This window comes from Pinus tabuliformis, chromosome 7 (assembly GCF_031772625.1).
Source record: "Pinus tabuliformis cultivar Carrire ecotype Pingquan chromosome 7, CPIR1, whole genome shotgun sequence".
In the NCBI taxonomy this organism is placed as follows: Eukaryota; Viridiplantae; Streptophyta; class Pinopsida; order Pinales; family Pinaceae; genus Pinus; species Pinus tabuliformis.
In genome coordinates, this window is record NC_142293.1 from 554,031,258 (window position 1) to 554,053,575 (window position 22,318).

Sequence of the window (22,318 nt, forward strand, 5' to 3'; positions counted from 1 at the left end):
CTCTTCATGCATATATAGATGCAGATTGCGCAGGAAGTGTTGATGATAGAAAAAGCACTAGTGGTGCATTCTATATGGGTTCCAGGTTAGTGTCTTGGTTCAGCAAGAAACAAAGTTCATTTGCTTTATCTACAGCTGAAGCAGAATATGTGGCTGCTGCATCTTGCTACACACAACTACTTTGGATGGTGCAAAATTTGCAAGACATTCATATCACATGTAGTCCACCCATATCCATTCTATGTGCTAATACAAGTGCCATCAGTATTTCAAATAATCCAGTCATGCACTCCAATACCAAGCACATACCCATCAAGTACCATTTTCTACATGAACAAGTGCTTGAACGAAAGGTCAAATTAGAATATGTTCCCTCCAAAGAACAAGTTGTTGATATATTCACTAAGCCACTGCCCAGAGAAATCATCTTGTTGTTAAATCCAATTTTTCAGATGAAGGTCATTATACGCATGTTTCATGAAGTATAGTTGCATATACATGTAGGTTTTTGTGGGTGAAGAAGCGTTTATGTTTTTATGACAGGAAAAACAATGGGTCAGAGTCTGATATGGGTGCTCTGTCTGATGTTGATGATTACATTCTAACGATATGCTTTGTTCATTAATTTTTATCTGACTGACAAAGATGCCTTGATTAATGACTTGTTAACAATGCACAGGTAGCACAGGTTCAGGGGGAGCATTAGACTTCACACGCATTCTGCATTGTTGGCATTATGGTTGTTGAGTCCAGCTATGGCTTCAGATATTTATACCATTTGTTGCTCATGTCATGTAAAGGCCTAGGGTGTGATATGTCTTCTCATACATTTGAATGAGTCCTATTGGACAAATGATGTAATTTGTATCCCCACTTTGCATGGGATGGATGATGTAATATTTATTGTATTTCTGTCATGTATAAACAATTGGTATATCCCCACTTGGTTGGGTGGATGAGTCAAATCTGGTGTATCCCCACTTGGTTGGGAGATCGATGTATGTATGAGTCATTGGTGATAGGAAGGTCATACTCACTTAGTTGAGTTATAGAGTCATGTTATTCTTTTGAAAAATATTTTTTTTGCAAACTCTGCATGTGCTCAGGGGGAGCATGGACCTCGCATGGACGGTTTAGTGCATCTCAGCATGTACAAAGGGGGAGCTTAATTAGAGAATTCAGCATATATTCAGGGGGAGCATGGATAGCATAATGTATATCAAAAGAGGAGAATATCTTGGTCCGCCCTTTGCCCTTGATGTCAAAGCGGGAGAGTGTCTTGGTGTTGTTGTTGCCATCAAGTCCAAAGGGGGAGATTGTTGGCATTATGATACAGGTGTTGTCCTTGATGGAAACTCACACAGATGATAGTTCACAGTGCAACAGGTTAACAACAAATGATTACAGATCAAACTCCAGAGATTGAAGAAAGAGAGGTATATGTTGGTTCACTTTGTCAAAGTAGCGTATACACGCAGGAACACAGAACAAAAAGAGTGTATACGTATACACGCACTTTCAAAGAAGGAAAAGCGTCTATGGGATGGAAAATCAAGGTTTTGGTCCGTGGTATTGACCCTAGGTATTTGGTACAAGGTATTGGTCCTAAGTGGTTTTGGTCCAAGGTATTTGTCCTAAGTTTTTTTGGTCCAAGGTATTGACAAAGGGCCTAAAGCTATATAAGGAGGAGAAAATCATAAGGCCATGGGGTGCAAGCAATACGATTCTAAGGAATAATTCTATCTAAAGTATATTTTATGTTGCAGGGTTAGGTTTGTGACTAGATATGAAATATTTATGTGCACCTTGAGTCCAATATTGGATTAGGATCATGAGACCTGAAATGACTTATTCTTGAATGATCTGATATTGGTTGAGACTAGATCTGATGTTTTGCACCTGTTTTATTCGTTATCTATCATGATTTGGGTTTGTCTAAAGTCTGGAATTGTAGCAAAATTCTGAGTCAATATTTGTAGATTTGTACGTAGGTTCGTCTCGGCCAAAGAGCGTATACACGCAGGTTCTGTTCTTTCAAGTAGCGTATGCAAAAGAAAAGCTTCTTTTTCAGATCTGGCTGATCTATCTGATCAAATTTTGTTGTTTTACTATTATCTTTCAATGAAGTCTTCTTAGATCAAATGTAAAACTAAATGCATAAGGAGACTGGCATTTACTTGATTGATTGTATAAGTGAGAAGAAGTGATCTCTGTCCCTGCCTGTGTAAAGCTCTATAAATTGATAGTAGATATTCTGTATATTGCTGGTTGGTACAAACTTGATTCAAAAGTTTATGTTTGCAGTAGTTTTGAAGGTATACGCAGGTTTTATTAATGGAAGTAGTGTATACACGTAGTTTGGGTTTAGCCAAGTAGTGTATACACTCTAATGCATGATTTTTGAGGTTACAGCTGGTTCTGAATGATGATGCAGGGTTCTGGGTTTAGCACAGTGTTTTGGTATCAATGATATGATTATTTAGATTAACTTAATGTTGGTTGATGCAGTTTAAGTTTAAAAAGTTTTTGATGGGTCCAGTATGAAAATTGGATGAAACATGGCCTTCAGATTGTGGTGTTGTGATCCAGGAGTATCCAGTCTGAAAATTCATGAAACGTGGTCCCTCAAGGAAGAAAGAAGGTCGCAGCCTTTTGTAGGTCGGTGCCTACATACTAGTAAACATATTGGCTAGTACAAGAGCTAGGGGGTTGCAGCTCCCTTCCAGTAGAAGCTGTAAAACAAGAGAAGGTTGTAGCCTTCTGCAGGTGGGTGCCTGCATACTGGAATGAGTCTGCACCAATACAAGATTGTAAACATATTTTCTTATTATTAAAAGAAGATAGAGATGACAGCAGCAAGTGCTTCTCACCCACATTGGGTTTCCACCTTAAATTTTGGTGTTCATGTGTGTTGCTTATGTGTGATTCTTTATTCTGCTTTTACTGCGCTGTCTAATAAGTTACTAATGTACTGATTTAAGATCAACACATAATAAATTGTCTAAATCACAAGTTCTCTGGATATACGCTGGTTTCTTTATTCACAGTTGTGTGTACATGCTAGTTCACTTCACTGAAGTAGTGTATATATATCTCTTTGGGAAATAAAATTATTGATCTGATAATACTGATTCACCCCCCTCTAATTATTATTTCCAATAGAAACATGGTCTATATCATACATTACCTATACCTACTCATCCTTAAGAAGGTATTTCCATGGACTTTATGGGAGGTTTACCAACAACTTGGAAGGGACATGACTAAATGTTTGTGGTAGTTGACAAGTTCAACAAGATGTGTGTTCTGATGCCCTATTAAAAGACCATCATTGGACAAGAAGCAGCAAACTTGTTCTTTGGATTGGACTGGGTGCACTTTGGGATACCAAGGAGCATCATTTCAGATAGGGATACAAGGTTTATTAGTGCATTCTGGACTACATTGCGGGAGAAGATGGAAACAAAGTTGAAGATATCTACAACATTCCATCCACAGACAGATGGGTAGACAGAAGTAATCAACAAGAATTTGGTGCAACTTCTAAGGGGATACAACCATAAGCATCCAAAGACATGGGACGAAAATCTGCTAAATTTACCACATTCTTACAACAGAGCAGTTCACACTTCTACATGAAATTCCCCATTTGAGACTTGTTTTGGATATTTTCCACCTTCACCTTTGGATATTGCATATGGGCAACAAGGAGGAGTGAAGTAAGATCTTATAGGAGATGCTTTGAGGGCTGAAATTTTTATAGAGAATATCAAGCATATCCATCTACAGGTATAATAAACAGTGCATAAGTCACAGGATAAGTATAAGATCGAGCATGATCAATATAGAACAGAGAAGCCATTCAATGTGGGAGACAAATTATGGTTACAATTGAACAAGGAGAGGTTATAGAGGCATGGTAAGAAAATCAAGGCACTGAGATATGGTCCCTTTGAGATACTGGAAAATTTTGGTGATAATGCCTATCGACTCAATTTAACTCCATATTTGTGCATTTACTCAGTTGTGAATGTAGTTAATTGAAACTCTATGAGCCTTCCATGCAAGATCAGGAAGAGGAATAGGTCTTACCTTTTGTGGAGGATTTGGTTCCACATGCTCAAGTAGAGTTGACAAAATATACATTTTTGTAGAAGAGGTCCAAAGCTACAAGACAGGGGTGGCATGACCTTTGGTAGATTGGATTGAAGGGACAACTTCTAGGCAAAGCTAAATGGTACACCAGAGAGAAGGTGGAGGAAACATTTCCTCACCTCATTCATTAGAAGCTTATGGGGACCAAAATCCCCCAAAACTAGGGAGGCGTGATCTATATTGGATCATTATATTTTTTTTCATCCATATTGATGCATTCAAGGTGGAAAAAATGGAGGAATCGTCTCATGGAACTTTTTTTATCAGTGGAACCCATTTTGGCAAAACGAGATTCAAAACCTTCCAGGAGCATTTTGAGGCATTAAATGATGTTTTTTGGGGGTAAATTTTTTCCACACAGGAACAACATTTCATGTTGTTGTTCTACACATAGATATCTTTCCAACATCATAAGAAGTGCATCAATCATAGTCTGTATGCAAAAGTTATGTGACTCAGAAGTTGATCTTCTTGTTTTCACACCTACAATTCAAGAGGATGTCGCGTCAACCCCCATTATTCATGGAAAATGGGATAGTCACATGTTTATGATATAAAATACTCTAGAAGATTCTATATTATAACTCTATTGAAGAGTTTATGTAGTCAAACTTAACCACTAGTAGGCTATCGAGTTATGCTATAACTGGGCCACTAGGAGGAAGAGGCATTACATTATTTCGAGAGAATTTTGTTCCATAGTTGAGCAAAGATAGGTAGGAGAGATAGGAGGTAGAGAACACAGAGAGGATTTCATCACTATAGCATCCCATGGGCCATAGGCATTACTTCTTTGTAAGTGTAGCCATATTTCCAGACAAAGAAATAGAGTGAAGCGGCCTCACCTTCTAGTTCGGTTTTCTCTCGAAAAGGTTTCCCAGAGATAATATCTTGTGTCTTGTGTGTGTGAGAGATTATTTTTTCGTTCTCTATTTTTCTACATAATTTACATTCACATGCATGCCCTAATTACAGTTAAATCTACAGATCTTAAAGTTTAATAAAATTGTAATAGTGTAGAAATTCTGCATTTTAATATTTTATTATCAAATACATTGTGATGAACTATCAAGTGAAATATCCATGGAATTTTATGTATCATTTGGTATGAGAGTAGTTCCTTTGGCTATTTTGTGGAGATTGCAGGGATCTATATCAATGGGGCCGAAAATTGTAAAACCCTAATCATGGTCGACGAATTTGTAAACGAACCTCGTGATCCTGTAGAGGTTAGGTTTTCGTGTCTCGAACAAAAAAGTCACGGATACAAACTACAATGTAAACCTCCTCATGGAAGAGCTAGGGATATTTGGAGAAGATTGGGGTTCAAATGCAGAGGAAAAATAAAAAGGGGTATCGGGAGATCGAGAAGATACGGAGAACTAGCCAAAGAACAACCTAGTTTGAGTGTCATGAATCAATCCTTGTTTAAAATGCAAGAAAAATTCGATATCAAGCCATACCATGGCAAGTTCGACGCTCTGAAGCTGAACCACTGGTTTCCACAACATAATTTTATTTCAGTGTCCATCATATTGAGGAAGGGAAAAATATGTCATTCACGTAGCTGAAATTAGAGGGCCATGCAATGACTTGGTGGGAGAGCCACATGGAAACCCTAAGGTTGGAGGGAATACATCCAATGACTAGGTGGGAGGATTTCAAAACCCTCATTAAGTCGTAGTTTTATCCCATTGGGTATGTGGAGGACCAATGGATCTAGTGGCATTACTTCAGGACAAATTCGGGCCAAAGCGTGCAGGAGTACACCATGGAATTTAGAAAGATGGATATAATGTTGGATATCTCTCCAAATAACCCACATGTACTCCTCAAGTATTTAGGGGGTCTACATCACCATCTATGTGAGCAAGTGATGTTGTTCAAGCCCAAATCGGTGGATGAGGCTTATGTACAGGCACAATACCTGGAACACATTGGCCTGAAAAGAGCACAATCAAGTGGATTGAAGCAGAATGAGAAATATGAAGCTTTTATGGAGGGGAAGAAGAAGAAAAAAGGGTGAAAAGATGAAAATATGGTGGCCACAAAACACCAGTGCAAAGATCCTAAAAACTAGTGCAACATTAATGGCCATATAGAGGAAAAGTGTTGGAAGTTGCATCCAAAGCAAAACCCGAAGAACAAGAAGAATGATAATAAAAATAAGAATCTCAAGGCTATGGATTTGAGCATCCAAGTTGAAAGTAGCTCAGATGTGGATGAGAATATCATCTGCACATCAGTGCAGGAGGAGGTGAATCTAACTAGCCTTCAGTAATAGGAAGAGAAAGAAATGACCAAACTCTTCCATATAAATATATAGGTCAAGAAGACAAAGATTGATGCTCTACTTGACTCACGATTGCAGATGAATCTCGTTGTAGTAGAGCTGGTTAAGAAATTGGGGTTTGAAGTTCATGATCATCCAAACCCATACCCACTGGGAAGAGTAAGTAAGGATGCAGAGATGATGGTAATAAATAGTGAAAAATTAGATTTGTTATCAATGTTGATTTTATTGATGAAGTAGATCTAGATGTGGTTCCCCTTGATGTATGTGGAATCATGTTTGGATGTCCATACATTTACATGTGTGATGAAATATTCATGAGGAGAGCCAACAAGTATCAGCTCCTCAACGATGGAAAATCATTCATCATCAACACTCACAAAGACAATTCGAAAATTTCAATGGTAAGTGCCCACCAAGCTAAGAAATTGATCAGTTTCTATAAGAAGTATGTTTTATTGTTTCTAAGAGAAAGTCAGTCTAAAGAGGAGTCAAGAAGAGGCAAGGAATCCTTGGAGGGGTGTACTAAGAAACAAAAACAACAATTGGAGGATTTGTTACAGGCATACATGGATTTATTTTTAGAATCTAAAGGGTTACCACCTAAGAGAGAAGTGGATCATGACATCCAACTATTGCGAGACCCCCCATTGTTAAATATTGGATTGTATAGGTAGCCTGCTATAGAAGAAAGTGAGGTGAAGAAAACGTTGCAGCAGTTGTTGGAACAAGCTGTCATTCGACTAAGTACATAACCATGTGGATCACCCATCATCATTGTGCCGAAGAAGGATGGGACTTGGCAGAGGTGTATAGATTATAGGGCGTTGAACAAAATCAAGCTTAAGAATAGATACCCCTTGCCCAGGATAGATGATCATCTAGATCATGTAGAAATTTCTACAAATCTTGCTTTGATACCATGTAGAAAATCTGTGTAGGTTAACCCGATAATGCAATATAAATCAAAGCAGAATACTATAACCTACTTCTACTATCAATTTGTGGAAGCTTAAATATCGAGTTGAACAATATAACCAGAATAAGAAGAATCAATGGCACAATACACATGAAAATACTTTGGGGAAAGCCTTAGCTAAAAACCCCACACTATTGTATTATCATACATGGTGGAAATACATAGGAATTATACAAAGCCTTAGCTATCACAGCTAGCTAGCTCTCAAAACAATCCTCATGGATGCTCACAGGAAATCTTGGCTTCTCTCCAACCTTCCTCTCTACCCTCCAAGCTCCTATTTCCTTGCGTTGTTCCTTGTGGATGATCTTCCTATTACCAAGTGGAACACAATCCTTCAAAATTGCGCAATCCTCAAGGATTAATCCTTCACTACATGCATGAGTTTTCTCCATGAGAAAACACTTGCAACTGATAGTACACTATCCTTGAACACTAATCTCAACTGGTTATTTCTCATAATAGACATGCATGAGTTTCTGATGAGGGAATCTTCAGTTAACTGGAGTAGCACTAGTTGAGTGCATTAATGCATCAATTGAGTGTTAAATCACTATTAGTTTCTCAAACAATTTGGAACTAATTTAACTGGACTTAACTCAGTAAACTGAGTTAACTAATTACAACTCAAATATAACTCAATCTTATCTCCTTAATTTAAGAGATAACTCTTGCTTGACTTCAAAAAGACTTCTAACTTGAATTTATCCAACTAATTAATTTAAAATAAATCAATTAATTATTTCCAAGTAGCTGTTAAGAATAGATTTGATTTTAATTCACAATTTAATTCAAGGAAAAATTAAATTGGAATATTCTTGTTGCCATATTTCAACACTCCCTCTCAACAAGAAAGGGATTGTCTGCCACCCCGATCCTGTCTCTATGGTGCTCAAATTTACACTTTGACAATGCCTTTGTCAAAATGTCAGTATCTTGCTCCTCTATCAAAATATATTGCAGCAACATGATCCTCCTTGCTACACAATCTCTGAGATGATGATACCGGATGTCGATGTGCTTGGACCTATCATGAAATACTGGATTCTTAGAGAGTTTGATACAACTCTGATTATCACAATAGATCAAAGTTGGATCCTCTGATCAAATAAACCAACTAGGATTTTCCGCATCCAGATGGCTTCACATGTTGCCTGACTTGCAGCCATGTATTCTGCCTCTACTGAGCTGAGTGCAACCGACCTCTGTTTCCCATTGTACCAAGAAACTATTGCTGACCCAAGGTTGAAAATCCCTCCTGATGTGCTCTTCCGATCTAATGGACTCCCTGCCCAATCTACATCAGTGAAGCCCTATAGCTTCACTCCCTTTGTCTATTTGTACCATAATCCATACTGAGATGTGCCTCTCAGGTATCTCAATACATACTTTTCCACCTTCCAAAACATCTTAGTAAGCTGAACCATCACTTGACTTAGTTGGTTCACCGCATAGCACAAATCTAGTTGTGTGTTCACTAAGTACATCAGTGAACCCACAAGCTGCATGTACATAGTAGCATCTACCACTTCTCTTGAAGTAACAACCTCCTTCCTCCAATTACCTGTTAGAGGAGTCTGCATGGTCTTTCACTTCTCCATGTGGAATCTCCTAAGTATCTCGTTGGCATACTTGCCCTGCGACACAAACAACTCCCCATCCTTCTACCACACTTCCATGCCAAGGAAGTAATGCATGAGACCCATGTCTTTCATCTTGAATTCTCTTGCAAGGTCCTCCTTGTAAGACATGATCAACTGATCATCACCAGTCAATATGATATCATCAACATAAAGTACAATGATCAACAACTTACCTTTCACCTCAATGTGGTACAGGTTCGCATCCATTTCACTCTTTGTGAAGTCCAACCCAGTGAAGTAGTTGTCTATCCTGGTGTACCAAGCACGAGGTGCTTGCTTCAACCTGTACAATTATCTCTTGAGTTGACACACATGCGACTCACGATCGAAGGTCTCAAAACCTTCCAGCTACTGTATGTACACCTCTTCCTCAATCTGACCATTGAGGAATGCAATCTTCACATCCATCTAATGGATCTTCCAACCCATCTGTGCTGATAGTGCCAACATAGATCTAATAGATGAGTACCTTGTGACAGGAGAAAAAGTCTCATCATAGTCAATCCCCTCGACCTGTGAAAAGCCACGGGAAACAAATCTTGCCTTATGCTTCTCCACACTACCATCAGTAGCTTGCTTCACCTTGTAAAGCCAACAGGAACTCACAACTGACTTGTTCTTCGGTCTTGGAACCACGTCCCAAATACTGTTACGAACTATGGAGTCATACTCCTCCACCATAACATCAACCCAAATCGGCTGCTGCACTACTTCCTCAAAGGAAGATGGCTTGGTCTCAATACATTCCCTAGCAAGGGCCATGTATCCAATGTACCTCTCAGGTGACCTCCTCTGCCTATGCTGAGAAGATGGTGGTCCCACATTCTCTTTCGCATCCTCCAACAATTCAGCTTCTCTTGTGCACTTCCATCCATCTCTGGAAGACTCTGCTTGAGTAGATGTCTCCACTCCTAGAACCTCTGTATGCGGCTGCTCCGCATTAATCTGAGGCTCCTCCTCCTTAGGAACCAACAGTTCCTCCACAGCCTGTAGTTGGAGCTCCCTCTCAAGGGAAACTCGCATGGCCTTCTGCTCATCAAACTTGAGATCTCTGTGAACCATTGTACTTCGACTGGTAGGCAAGTACACCCGATAGTTGTGAGGTGTATCAGTGTACCCCACAAATATCCCCAACTCTGTTGTTGGCTCAAGCTTCTTCCGTGCATCCTTTATCACATGGAAATATACCTATGAGCCAAAGATCCTAAAGTGACCCACATCTGGTCTCTTACCAGAGAAATATTCCTTTGGTGTCTTCATCCCAAGCATGCGATGCGGGCTTCTATTCTGCAAATAGACCGTTGTGCTGCATGCCTCAGCCCACAAGTGAAGTGGTAGGCCTTGGTCACGCAGCATTGCCTGAGCTGCCCCTACAATAGTTTTGCTTTTCCTCTTGGCCACCCCATTTTGTTGTGGGTTATGAGGTGTCGTCAACTCTTGTTTAATTCCTTCCGCTGCATAGAAGTCCTTAAACTCTTGATAGACATATTCTCCACCGTTGTCGCTTCTCAAGGCCTTGGTCTTCTTCCCTGACTCTTTCTCGACCAAAGCTTTTAACTCACAAAACTTTGTGAAAGTTTGGTCCTTCTTCTGCATGAAATAAATCCAACATTTACGAGAATAGTCATCAATGAAAATCACATAATACCTTTGCTTCATTGTGGATGCCATTGAGAATGGTCCACACAAATCAGTATGAACTCACTCTAAGATAGCCTTTGCTCGACTATCTCGATCATGAAAGGAATACTTGGTGTACTTTCCCAAGGTACAACCTTTGCATGTGTCAACTTTCTCAAGTTTACCTTTGGGAAGTCCTGTAGATATCTACTGCATTATCTTCAAAGCCCCATGATGCAAATGGCCCAACTGCCTGTGCCACAACTCGCCAATGTCTTGGCTTTGCACCAATTCTTCTTTCGTAGTCAATGTTGCACAATCATCTACCTCTACTTTATAGAGATTATTCACCTGAATCCCTATCCTCTTGGTCTGAGCCGTGGCTATGTGTCTTAGGAATGCCTTTCCTTTACTGAAGACAACATCGTAGCCTTTGTCCTCCAACATCACCACTGATACCAAGTTCTTCTTCAGTCCAGTCACATACATCACATCTATCAAGGTGAGAGGAGCTCCATGCTTCCTCTGAAAAGAAACCATGCCCATTCCTAAAACACTATACCTTCCATCGTCACCCATCTCTATATGCATCTTGAGGTCTTTCTCCTCCAAGGCACTGAATAAATTTTTATCACCGGTCATGTGGAATGAGGCTCCACTATCAAGATACCAGACACAACCCACCATCGATGACACCATGTATGCAATGAGGGTAAAGTCCATTTCGAACTAAGAGGCTAATGCCTCACCTTCCGATCCTTTCGAGGATCCCTTCTTGGACTTCTTCGATGGGCAATTAGTCGCATAATGTCCCATCTTGTGACAATTAAAGCATCTAACTTTAGACATGTCACCCTTCTTCCCTCCATAAGAAGAATTTGATTTGAAATGGGAAGCCTTCCCCTACCCTTTCCTTGCCTTACTTGCTAAGGCCAAATTTTCTTCATCATCATTCTTGGATGAAGAACCATCTCGTTTGCTCCTCCTGATCTCCTCCTGCATAAGATCCGACCACAGTCGTTCCCAATCCAGAAGTTTCTCCCTTCCATTCACAGAGTCCTGGTAGCTATTCCAACTCTTTGGAAGGCCAAGGAGAGCGAGGATCACCATATCATCATCGGAAGTAGTTATTCCCACACTACCAAGATCATCTCTATAGGTGGTGAGATTGTTCAGATATGTGGAAATAGTATCACCCTTCTCCATCTTGATTCTTCGAAGCTTATCCTTGAGTGCCAATTTCCTCTGGTTGCTATTGTTCTGGTAGAGGTCCTTCAATGTCTTCCACATTGAAAATGGAGTATCCTTCCCATGGAAACTCAAGACAATATGGTCTCAAACTCCCTCAAGGATGATCCGTCTCACCTTCACCACACACTTCTTCCACTCAGCCAACTCTCGTGCATTAGTTGAAGTTGGCTTTGGGATTTCTTGATCAATGAATTCCTTAAAGCCATTGTCTTCTAATACAGCCTCCATTCTATCTTTCCATGCTATGTAATTCGAGCTACCTTCCAAGGCATACTCGAGTCGCGAGCCATAGTACTCCATTGGCCAACCTTGAAGTATGATATGAATTCGATTTGCACCTGCAACCCCGAACTTCAAACATCGAATTATCTTCTCAGTATATTGTCCACAGCTCCGATACCATGTAGAAATTTCTACAAATCTTGCTCTGATACCATGTAGAAAATTTGTGTAGGTTAACCTGATAATGAAATATAAATCAAAGTAGAATACTATAACCTACTTCTACTATCAATTTGCGGAAGATTAAAGATCAAGCTGAACAATATAACCAGAAGAAGAAGAATCAATGGCACAATACACATGAAAATATTTTGGGGAAAGCCTCAGCTAAAAACCCCACACTATTGTATTATCATACACGGTGGAAATACATAGGAATTATACAAAGCCTTAGCTATCACAGCTAGCCAGCTCTCAGTACAATCCTCACAGATGCTCACAGGAAATCTTGGCTTCTCTCCAGCCTTCCTCTCTTCCCGCCAAGCTCCTATTTCCTTGCGTTGTTCCTTGTGGATGATCTTCCTATTACCAAGTGGAACATAATCCTTCAAAACTGTGCAATCCTCAAGGATTAATCCTTAACAATATGCATGAGTTTCTCCATGAGAAAACACATGCAACTGATAGTACATTGTCCTTGAACATTAATCTCAACTGGGTCTTCCTCAAAATGGACATGCATGAGTTTCTAATGAGGGAATATTCAGTTAACTGGAGTAGCACTAGTTGAGTGCATTAATGCATCAACTGACTGTTAACTCACTATTAGTTACTCGAATAGTTTGGAACTAATTTAAATGGACTTAACTCAATAAACTGGGTTAACTAATTACAACTCAAATATAACTCAATCTTATGTCCTTAATTTAAGGGATAACTCTTGCATGACTTCAGAAATACTTCTAACTTGAATTTCTCCAACAAATAATTATTTCCAAGTAGCTGTTAAGACTAAATTTGATTTTAATTCACAATTTAATTCAAGGACAAATTAAATTGGAATATTCTTGTTGCCATATTTCAACAGATCAGTTGCAGCAAGAAAAATACTTCACCAAGATGGACTTGAATTCTGGATATCACCAGGTTCAAGTCAAAAAACAAGATACCTAGAAAATCGAATTCAAAACTAGGCAAGCTTTGTATGAGTGATTAGTCAGGTCATTTGGCCTATGTAATGCACCAACCATGTTTAGGATATTAATGAATGATGTACTAGACCATTTTATAGATTCATTTGTTATTGTCTATTTGGATGATATATTGGTATATAGTGCTACCTGGGAGGAGCATATGTCACATTTGATGCAGGTGCTGGAAACATTGAAGAAGCATCGATTGCTAGAAAATCTCAAGAAGTGTGAGTTTGAACAGTAGTCTTTTGTGTATTTGAGATATGTGATTGGTGGAGCAGAACTGAAGATAAATACTTCCAAGATGGAGGCCATCATGAAATGATTGGTTCCTACTAATGTTTCTGAGGTCCGGAGTTTCATTGGGGAAGCACGGTACCTAAGGAAGTTCATAGCCTCATTTTTCAGTAGTAGCATCACCACTCCATGCCATAACAGCAAGTGGCAAGAGTTTCCAGTGGGGAAAGGGTCAGCAAAGGGATTTCAAAGAGCTAAAGAAGAATATCACCCAAGCAACAATTCTAGCATTAACTTGCAACGGCCCTTTGAAGTAGAGACAAATTCAAGTGGGTGTGCTATGGGATTTGTCTTGATGCAGGGAGGAAGGCATGTATGCTACAATTCTGAAGTATTTCATGGGGAAGTTCTTAACTACCCTACCTACGACAAAGAGATTTATGCCCTAGTGAAAGTTGTGAAGAATTGGAAGCACTATCTAATGGGAAAGGAGACAGTAATCCACACATATCACCAACCGTTATAGTACTTGCGGGCCTAGACTAAGCTACAACAAACTAGGCATTACAAGTGGATGGGGTTTTTACAATAGTTTCATTTGGTGCTCAAGTATAAGAAGGGAAGCAAAAACAAGTTGGCTGACACACTATCAAGGCCACCCACATCAAAGATCACAACTATGGGGACTCTTATTCACATGGATCCCTTCACCCATGATGCATATAGAGAGGCATATTCAGAAGATGAGGACTTCAAGGAGGTGTATCAGCAGTTGCAGAGTTAGAGTCATGTGCACAATGGTGATAACATAGTTGACTACCATCTCTATGATGGGTTACTCTATAGGCCGGATAATCTATGTGTTCCTAAAGGTGAGCAATTGTAACTGATCAGAGAGGCTCACACCTCCAAGGTTGCAGGGAACTTTGGTGTAGGGAAGACTCTATCTAACTTGCAGAGGTATGTGTATTGGCCCAAGATGTAAGAGAATGTAGCTAGGTTAATAAGAGGGTGCATGATTTGTTGTACTAACAACCCTAGTAACAGGAAACAAGGTCTATATCATCCCTTACATTCACCTACTCATCCTTGGGAAAGTATTTCTATGGACTTTTTGGGAGGTTTACCAACAACCAGGAAGGGACATGACATTCATGGTAGTTGACAGGTTCAACAATATGTGTGTTCTGATGCCATATAAAAACACCATCAATAGACAAGAAGAAAAAAACTTTTTCTTTGGATGGGTCTAGGTGCACATTGGGATACCAAGGAGCATCATTTCAGACAGGGATACAAGATTTCTCAGTGCAGTCTGGACTACATTGTGGGAGAAGATGGACACAAAGTTGAATAGATCTACAACATTCCATTGACAAATAGATGGGCAGACAGAAGTAGTCAACAAGACTTTGATGTAGCTTCTGAGGGGATAAAACCAGAAGAATCTGAAGGCTTGGGATGAAAATATGGTATATATACAACATTCTTACAATAGAGCAGTCCACACTTCTACAGGTTATTCTCCATTTGAGACTTGTCTTGGATATTTTCCACCTTCACCTTTGGATATTGCATATGGGTAACAAGGAGGAGTGAGGGAAGATCTTACAGGAGATGTTTTGAGGGTTAAAAAATTTATAGAGAATATCAGGAAGATCCATCTACAGGTATAAGAAACATTTTAGAAGTCACAGGAGAAGTATAAGACCAGGCATTATCAACACGGAACAGAGAATTCATTCAAGGTGGGAGACAGAGTATGGTTACAGTTGAACAAGGAGAGGTTATAGGGGTCTGGTAAGAAAATCAAGGCTCTGAGGTATGGTCCCTTGGATATTGAAAAAGGTGTATGATAATGTCTATCAACTCAGTTCACCACCATATATGCACATTTACTCAGTTGTGAATATAGAGAATTTGAAACTCTATGAGCCTTCCATGCTAGATCAGGAAGAGGAAAAGATCCTACCTTCTATGGAATATTTGGCACCAGATGCTCAGGAAGAGTTGATAGAAGATACATTTTTGCAGAAGAGGTCCAGAGCTACAAGACAGGGGTAGCATGACCTTTGGCAGATTTGATTGAAGGGACAACTTCCAAGCAAAGCTAAATGGTACACAAGAGAGAAGGTGGAGGAAAATTTTCCTCACCTCATTCTGTAGAAGCTTTTGGGGACCAAAATCATCCCAAAATGCGGAGTTAATATCTGGATTGGATAATTATATTGTTTTTCATCCATATCGATGCATTCAAAGTGGAAAAAGTGGAGGAATCAACTAATGGGACCATTTTTACCAGCCAGACCCGGTTTGGCAAAACGGGGTTCGAAACCTTCCAAGAGCATTTTGAGGCACCCAACGAAATTTCTTAGGGGTAATAATTTTCCACTTTTGCCCACAATTTCATGTTTTTCTTCACATAGAGATCTTTCCAACAACATAAGAAGCACGTCATTTGGAGTCCATATGAAAAACTTATGCCACTCAGAAGTTGACCTTCCTGTTTTCACACCTATAATTCAGGAGGATGTCGCGTCAACCCCCATTATTCATGGAAAAGTGGCTAGATAAGTGTTTATGATGTAAAAGACTCTAGAAGATTCTATATTGTAACTTTAGTTAAGATTTGATGTAGTCAAACTTAACCACTAATAGGCTATCAAGTTGTGTTATAACTGGGCCACTAGGAGGAAGAGGCATTCCATTCTTTTAAGAGAATTTTGTTCCATAGCTAAGAAAAGATAGAGAGGAGATGTTGGGTGTGGAGCCTGAATATCTTTTGTATTCAAAGGTATCACCACATTGGACCCTAGTTCGAAATGGGGTGGCAATGCCGCCCATAAAATATTTGTTGTAGGGGGGTCCAAGGGGGGGCGGTTGCGACCTTTGGGGAGCCCCCCCTGGTGGGGGGTTTCAGGGGCAGCGCCCTTGAAGCTAAAAATAGATGTAAAATTGCCTTGTAAAAGTATAATAATTTCTAGTCAATCTGGGCCATTCATTAGGCAGATGATCTGACGGTATAACTTATGTTTAGTTTAGGGTTTTTTTCCCTAGAAGGCAACCCCTCTCTTTGTATGAGGGCATTGTATTGAGTCTTTGTAATATATGTGTATTCTCCGAGCGAGAAGCAATGAGGTGAGACTGTGAGAGAAAACAGAGGATATTACAGTGGATCTGCTGTAGGTTGTGTCTCTTCATTTTGCTAGATAATAGAAAGGAAGGACTGGCTGTTCAGGGTGGACGTAGCCCAAACTGGGTGAACCGCGTATATCTGTGTCTCTCTTGTTTTATGCGTTTCTTGTGTTTATATCTCTGCAATATTTTATGTGTTCCATTGCTCCTTAATATATAATTTTCTAACAATTGGTATCGGAGCCGAAGGTCCATTTGGCTTATAAACTCGCAGGAAAGAAGGGTTCCTCGTTCGAGTGGGAGCAATGGCGGAAGATGGTAAGTTTAGGGTCGAGAAATTTATGGCCAAAACTTCTCGCTGTGGAAGATGTAGATGGAAGATTATCTGTATCAGAAAGATTTGTACCTACCATTGAGCGGAAAAACAAAGATGTCGACGGGAATGACAGATGAAGAATGGAACCTTCTCGATAGAAAGGCACTCGGAATAGTACGGTTGTGCCTCGCAGCGTCGGTCGCCTTCAACATTTCGAAGGAAACAACGATAGAGGGTTTGATTAAGGCGTTGGAGAAACTATATGAAAAACCCTCAGCCTCAAACAAGGTATTTCTTATGAAACGGTTATTTAATATGAAGATGTTGAAAGGTGGATCTGTTGCAGACCATTTAAATGATTTTAACACTGTTACAAGTCAGTTATGTTCTGTAGGGGTAAACTTTGATGATGAAGTTAGAGCTCTGTTATTCTTGTGCTCATTACCAAAAAGTTGGAATGGTTTAGTAATGGCCATTAGTAACTCTGTTTCTGGATCTAGTACTTTAAAGTTTGATGATGTTGTCAGTGCTATCCTTAGCGAGGAAATGCGACGGAAAAGCTTCGGTGAGACATCGAGTAATGCTTTGAGTGCAGAGTCTAGGGGAAGAAAAATGGAAAGGGGAAAGAGCTCAGGATATCGCAGTAAATCAAGGAAAGACGGATCCAAGTATAGATCGGGGATAGTGTGCTAGAAATGCAGAAAGAAAGGACACTTAAAGAAATACTGTAGATCTCGGAAGGGAAACGAAGGAGATGCACAGCAAGAAAACAATCATGAAGCAAATGTGACAGGTGAGGTGTTACAAGATGCTTTGATTCTTTCTTTCGAAAATATTACTGATCCCTGGGTGGTAGATTCAGGGGCCTCATTCCATGCCACACCTGATAGAAAATACTTTCATGACTATGTTCAAGGAGATTTTGGACAAGTTCGTTTCGGTGATGATAAACCCTGTAAAATTGTTGGAATGGGTAAGGTTCTTGTAAAACATCAGAATGGAAACTAATGGCTACTAAAGGAGGTAAGGCATGTTCCAGATCTAAAGAAAAATCTGATTTCAACAGGGCAGTTAGGCGGTGAAGGTTGTGTGACAACTTTCACAGATAAATCTTGGAAGGTTACCAAAGGAGCCCTGGTAATAGCAAAAGGCAAAAAGGTTGGTACATTGTATTTATGCAATGGTATTTCTAACTTTGTTAATGCTTTAACTTCCAAAGGAGCAGACCCAGCATTATGGCATCATAGGCTCGGACACATGAGTGAAAAGGGGATGAAGATTCTTCACTCAAGGAATTTGTTGCCGGATTTGAAGAATGTTGATTTAGACTTCTGCGAGAATTGCATTTATGGAAAACAGAAGAAAGTCATATTTCTTAGAGTTGGGAAAGAAAAGAAGAGTGAAAAATTAGAGCTTGTGCATACAGATGTATGGGGACCTGCTTAGGTATCATCTCTTGGTGGCTCTCGTTATTATGTTACTTTTATTGATGATGCAACTAGAAAAACTTGCATTTATTGTATTAAGAATAAATCTGATGTATTTGATACTTTCAAGAAATGGAAAGCTTTGGTTGAGATTGAGACAGGAAAGAAATTAAAGTGTCTCAGATCAGACAATGGAGGTGAATATTGCAGCAAAGAGTTTGATAAGTACTGTTCAAAGCATGGAATTCGCAGAGAGAAGACAGTTCCAAGAACATCACAAGAAAATGGTGTGTCAAAAAGGATAAACAGAACAATCATGGAGCGTGCAAGGTGCATGAGATTGCATGCAAGATTGCCTTTACAATTTTGGGCAGATGCTGTAGATACTGTTGTTTATCTAATAAACAGAGGGCCTTCAAGTTCCTTGGATGGTGGTGTTCCAGAGGAAGCATGGACGGGTAAAAAGGTAAACTACTCTTTTTTAAAGCCTTTTGGTTGTGAGGCCTTTGTCCATATTGATAAAGAAAATAGAACAAAGCTTGAGGCCAAGTCAAAGAAATGTACCTTTATTGGATATGGTGTTAATGATTTTGGTTATCGCTTATATGATTACGAAAATCACAAAATCATTAGGAGTAGAGATGTAATATTCGATGAAAAGGTCTTGTATAAGAATCAGTTGCAGGAAAAGAAACAGGAAAAAGAAAACAAGGAATACGCAGTTCTTGATGAAATCACTGAAAAAGTAAAGGTGCCTGAAAATAATAATAATCAACAACCACAACAACAGCAACCACCACAACAGTAGCAGGCACCCCAAACACCTGAAAGTGGTGTTAGAAGATCTACCAGGATAAGTAGACCCCCTGAACGATACTCTCCTTCATTATATTATTTACTGTTGACTGATTCTGGTGAACCCGAATGTTATGAAGAAGCAATGCAGGTTGAAAGCAGGAAGAAGTGGGAGGTAGCCATGGAAGAAGAGATGGACTCCTTAATGCATAACCAGACTTGGGACTTAGTCAGGTTGCCTGCAAGAAAAACTACATTGAAGAATAAATGGGTTTACAGGCTGAAGGAAGAAGATGGAGGAAAACAGAGGTACAAAGCTAGACTTGTGGTGAAGGGGTTTGCACAAAAGAAAGGTATTGATTTTGATGAATTATTTTCTCCTGTTGTTAAAATGACTTCAATCAGAACTATTTTAAGTCTAGTAGCAGTTGAAGATTTGCATCTTGAGCAGTTAGATGTAAAGACAACCTTTCTCCATGGGGATTTGGAGGAAGAGATATATATGCAACAGCCACAAGGATATGAAGTGAAAGGGAAGGAGAAACTAGTGTGCAGGTTGAAGAAGAGCTTGTATGGCTTAAAACAGGTTCCAAGGCAGTGGTATCTAAAATTTGACAAGTTTATGTCTGAACAAGGTTATACTAGATGTCACTCTGATCATTGTGTTTATCTGAAAAAGCAAAATTATGGCAGCTATATTATATTGTTATTGTATGTAGAAGACATGCTTGTTGCAGGGTCTAACATGCAGGAAATAAATGTGCTCAAAAGAAAATTGGAAAATTCATTTGCAATGAAGGATTTGGGAGTTGCAAAACAAATCTTTGGTATGAGAATAACTAGAGACAGGAAAAATTGTAAATTAACATTGTCTCAGAATGAGTACATACAAAAGGTGTTGAAAAGATTTAATATGCACAATGCAAAACCAGTTAGTACACCTTTTGCTAGCCATTTCAAACTTAGTAAGGAAATGTGCCCAAAGACCCAAGAAGACATGGATTATATGTCTAAAGTTCCATATGCATCAGCAGTTGGAAGCTTAATGTATGCAATGGTCTGCACAAGGCCTGATATTACACATGCAGTGGGAGTTGTAAGCAAGTACATGAACAATCCAGGAAAGGAACATTGGATGGCAATGAAATGGATTCTCAGATATTTGAAAGGTACCACAAATCAAGCATTATGCTTTGGTGGTTCAAACATTTCTCTACAGGGATATGTTGATGCAGATATGGCAGGTGACAAAGATAATAGGAGGAGCACTACAGGATATGTATTTACTGTTGGTGGAACAGATGTCAGTTGGGTTTCAAAAATCCAAAGTGTTGTTGCACTTTCAACAACAGAAGCAGATTATGTTGCTGCTACAGAGGCTAGTAAAGAAATGATTTGGTTACAAAGGTTTATGGGTGAATTGGATAAGAAGCATGATATGGGCACGTTATACAGTGATAGCCAAAGTGCCATTCATCTTGCAAAGAACTCAGCATTTCATTCCAATACTAAACACATACAGCTCAAGTACCATTTCATACAATCAGTGTTGGAAGATGGAGAGTTGAAGCTGGAAAAGATACACACTAGCCAAAATCCTGCAGATATGCTAACAAAAGTTGTAACCAAGGAGAAACTGAGAATATGCTCAGTTTCAATTGGTCTTCAAGGATGATGATGAAGATGAGAAATAGCCAGGTCCAAAGAGGAGTCATTGTCTAGCAAATGAAGCAGCGGTGGAGTTGCTATAATCAGTCTCCAAGTGGGAGATTGTTGGGTGTGGAGCCTGATTATCTTCTGTATTCAAAGGTATCACCACATTGGACCCTAGTTCGAAATGGGGCGGCAACGCCGCCCGTAAAATATTCGTTGCAGAGGGGGTCTAGGGGGGGGGACTGCGACCTTTGGGGAGCCCCCACTTGGTGGAGGGTTTCGGGGGCAGCGCCCCCGAAGCTAAAAACACATGTAAAATTGCTTGTAAAAGTATAGTAATTTCTAGTCAATCTAGGCCGTTCATTAGGCAGATGATCTGACGGTAGAACTTATGTTTAGTTTAGCGTTTTTTGCCCTAGAAGGCAAGCCCTCTCTTTGTATGAGGGCATTGTATTGAGTCTGTGTAATATATGTGTATTCTCCGAGCGAGAAGCTGTGAGGTGAGACTGTGAGAGAAAACAAAGGATATTACAATGGATCTACTATAGGTTGTGTCTCTTCATTTTGCTGGATAATAGAAAGGAAGGACTAGTTGTTCGGGGTGGACGTAGCCCAAACTGGGTGAACCACGTATATCTGTGTCTCTCTTGTTTTATGTGTTTTCTAATAGGAGAGATAGGAGGTAGAGCGCACAGAGAGGATCTATGCACTGTAGCAGCCCACATGCCACAAGCATTACTTCTTTGTACCTGCAACCATATTCCCAAACAAAGAAAGAGAGTGAAGCGACCGTACCTTCCAGCTAGGTTTTCTCCTGAAAGGGTTTCCCAGATAGAATATATTGTGTCTTATGTGTGTGTGTGTGCTTATTTTTTTGTTCTCTTTTTTTCTTCATAATTTCCATTAGCATGCATGCACTAGTTACATTTAAATCTGCAGATCTTAATTTTAATAAAACTGTAATAGTGTAGAAATTTCATATTTTAAAATTTTATTATCAGATCTGTTCTGATGAACTGTCCAATGGAATATCCATGACAGTTTATGGATCATGAGGGCCCAACCCAGAGGCTCTAGTCTCTCTCCTTTATGTATTTTATTCATGCATCTTCTTTCTTGTATCTAGCTAGCAGTATTTCCTTTCCTTCCGAGTAGAATTTGTTTATGAGAAATTTTCTTTTGTGGGTTTTTCAATCACCTCTCTTGTGGGAAGTGTGGTTGTAGATATTGTGTTGGCAAGCCAAAAATATAGTTAATTTCTTGTTTGCAATAGTTGGATCTTGAATTAGTTTCCTTTTTCAACTTTGGTTTCTGCCATTACATCATTTGTTTAGAAAAATTTTCAAGCATCAAAAGAACAATATATCTTATTTGTGGGTCAGGGCATGGGTTTGTAGGG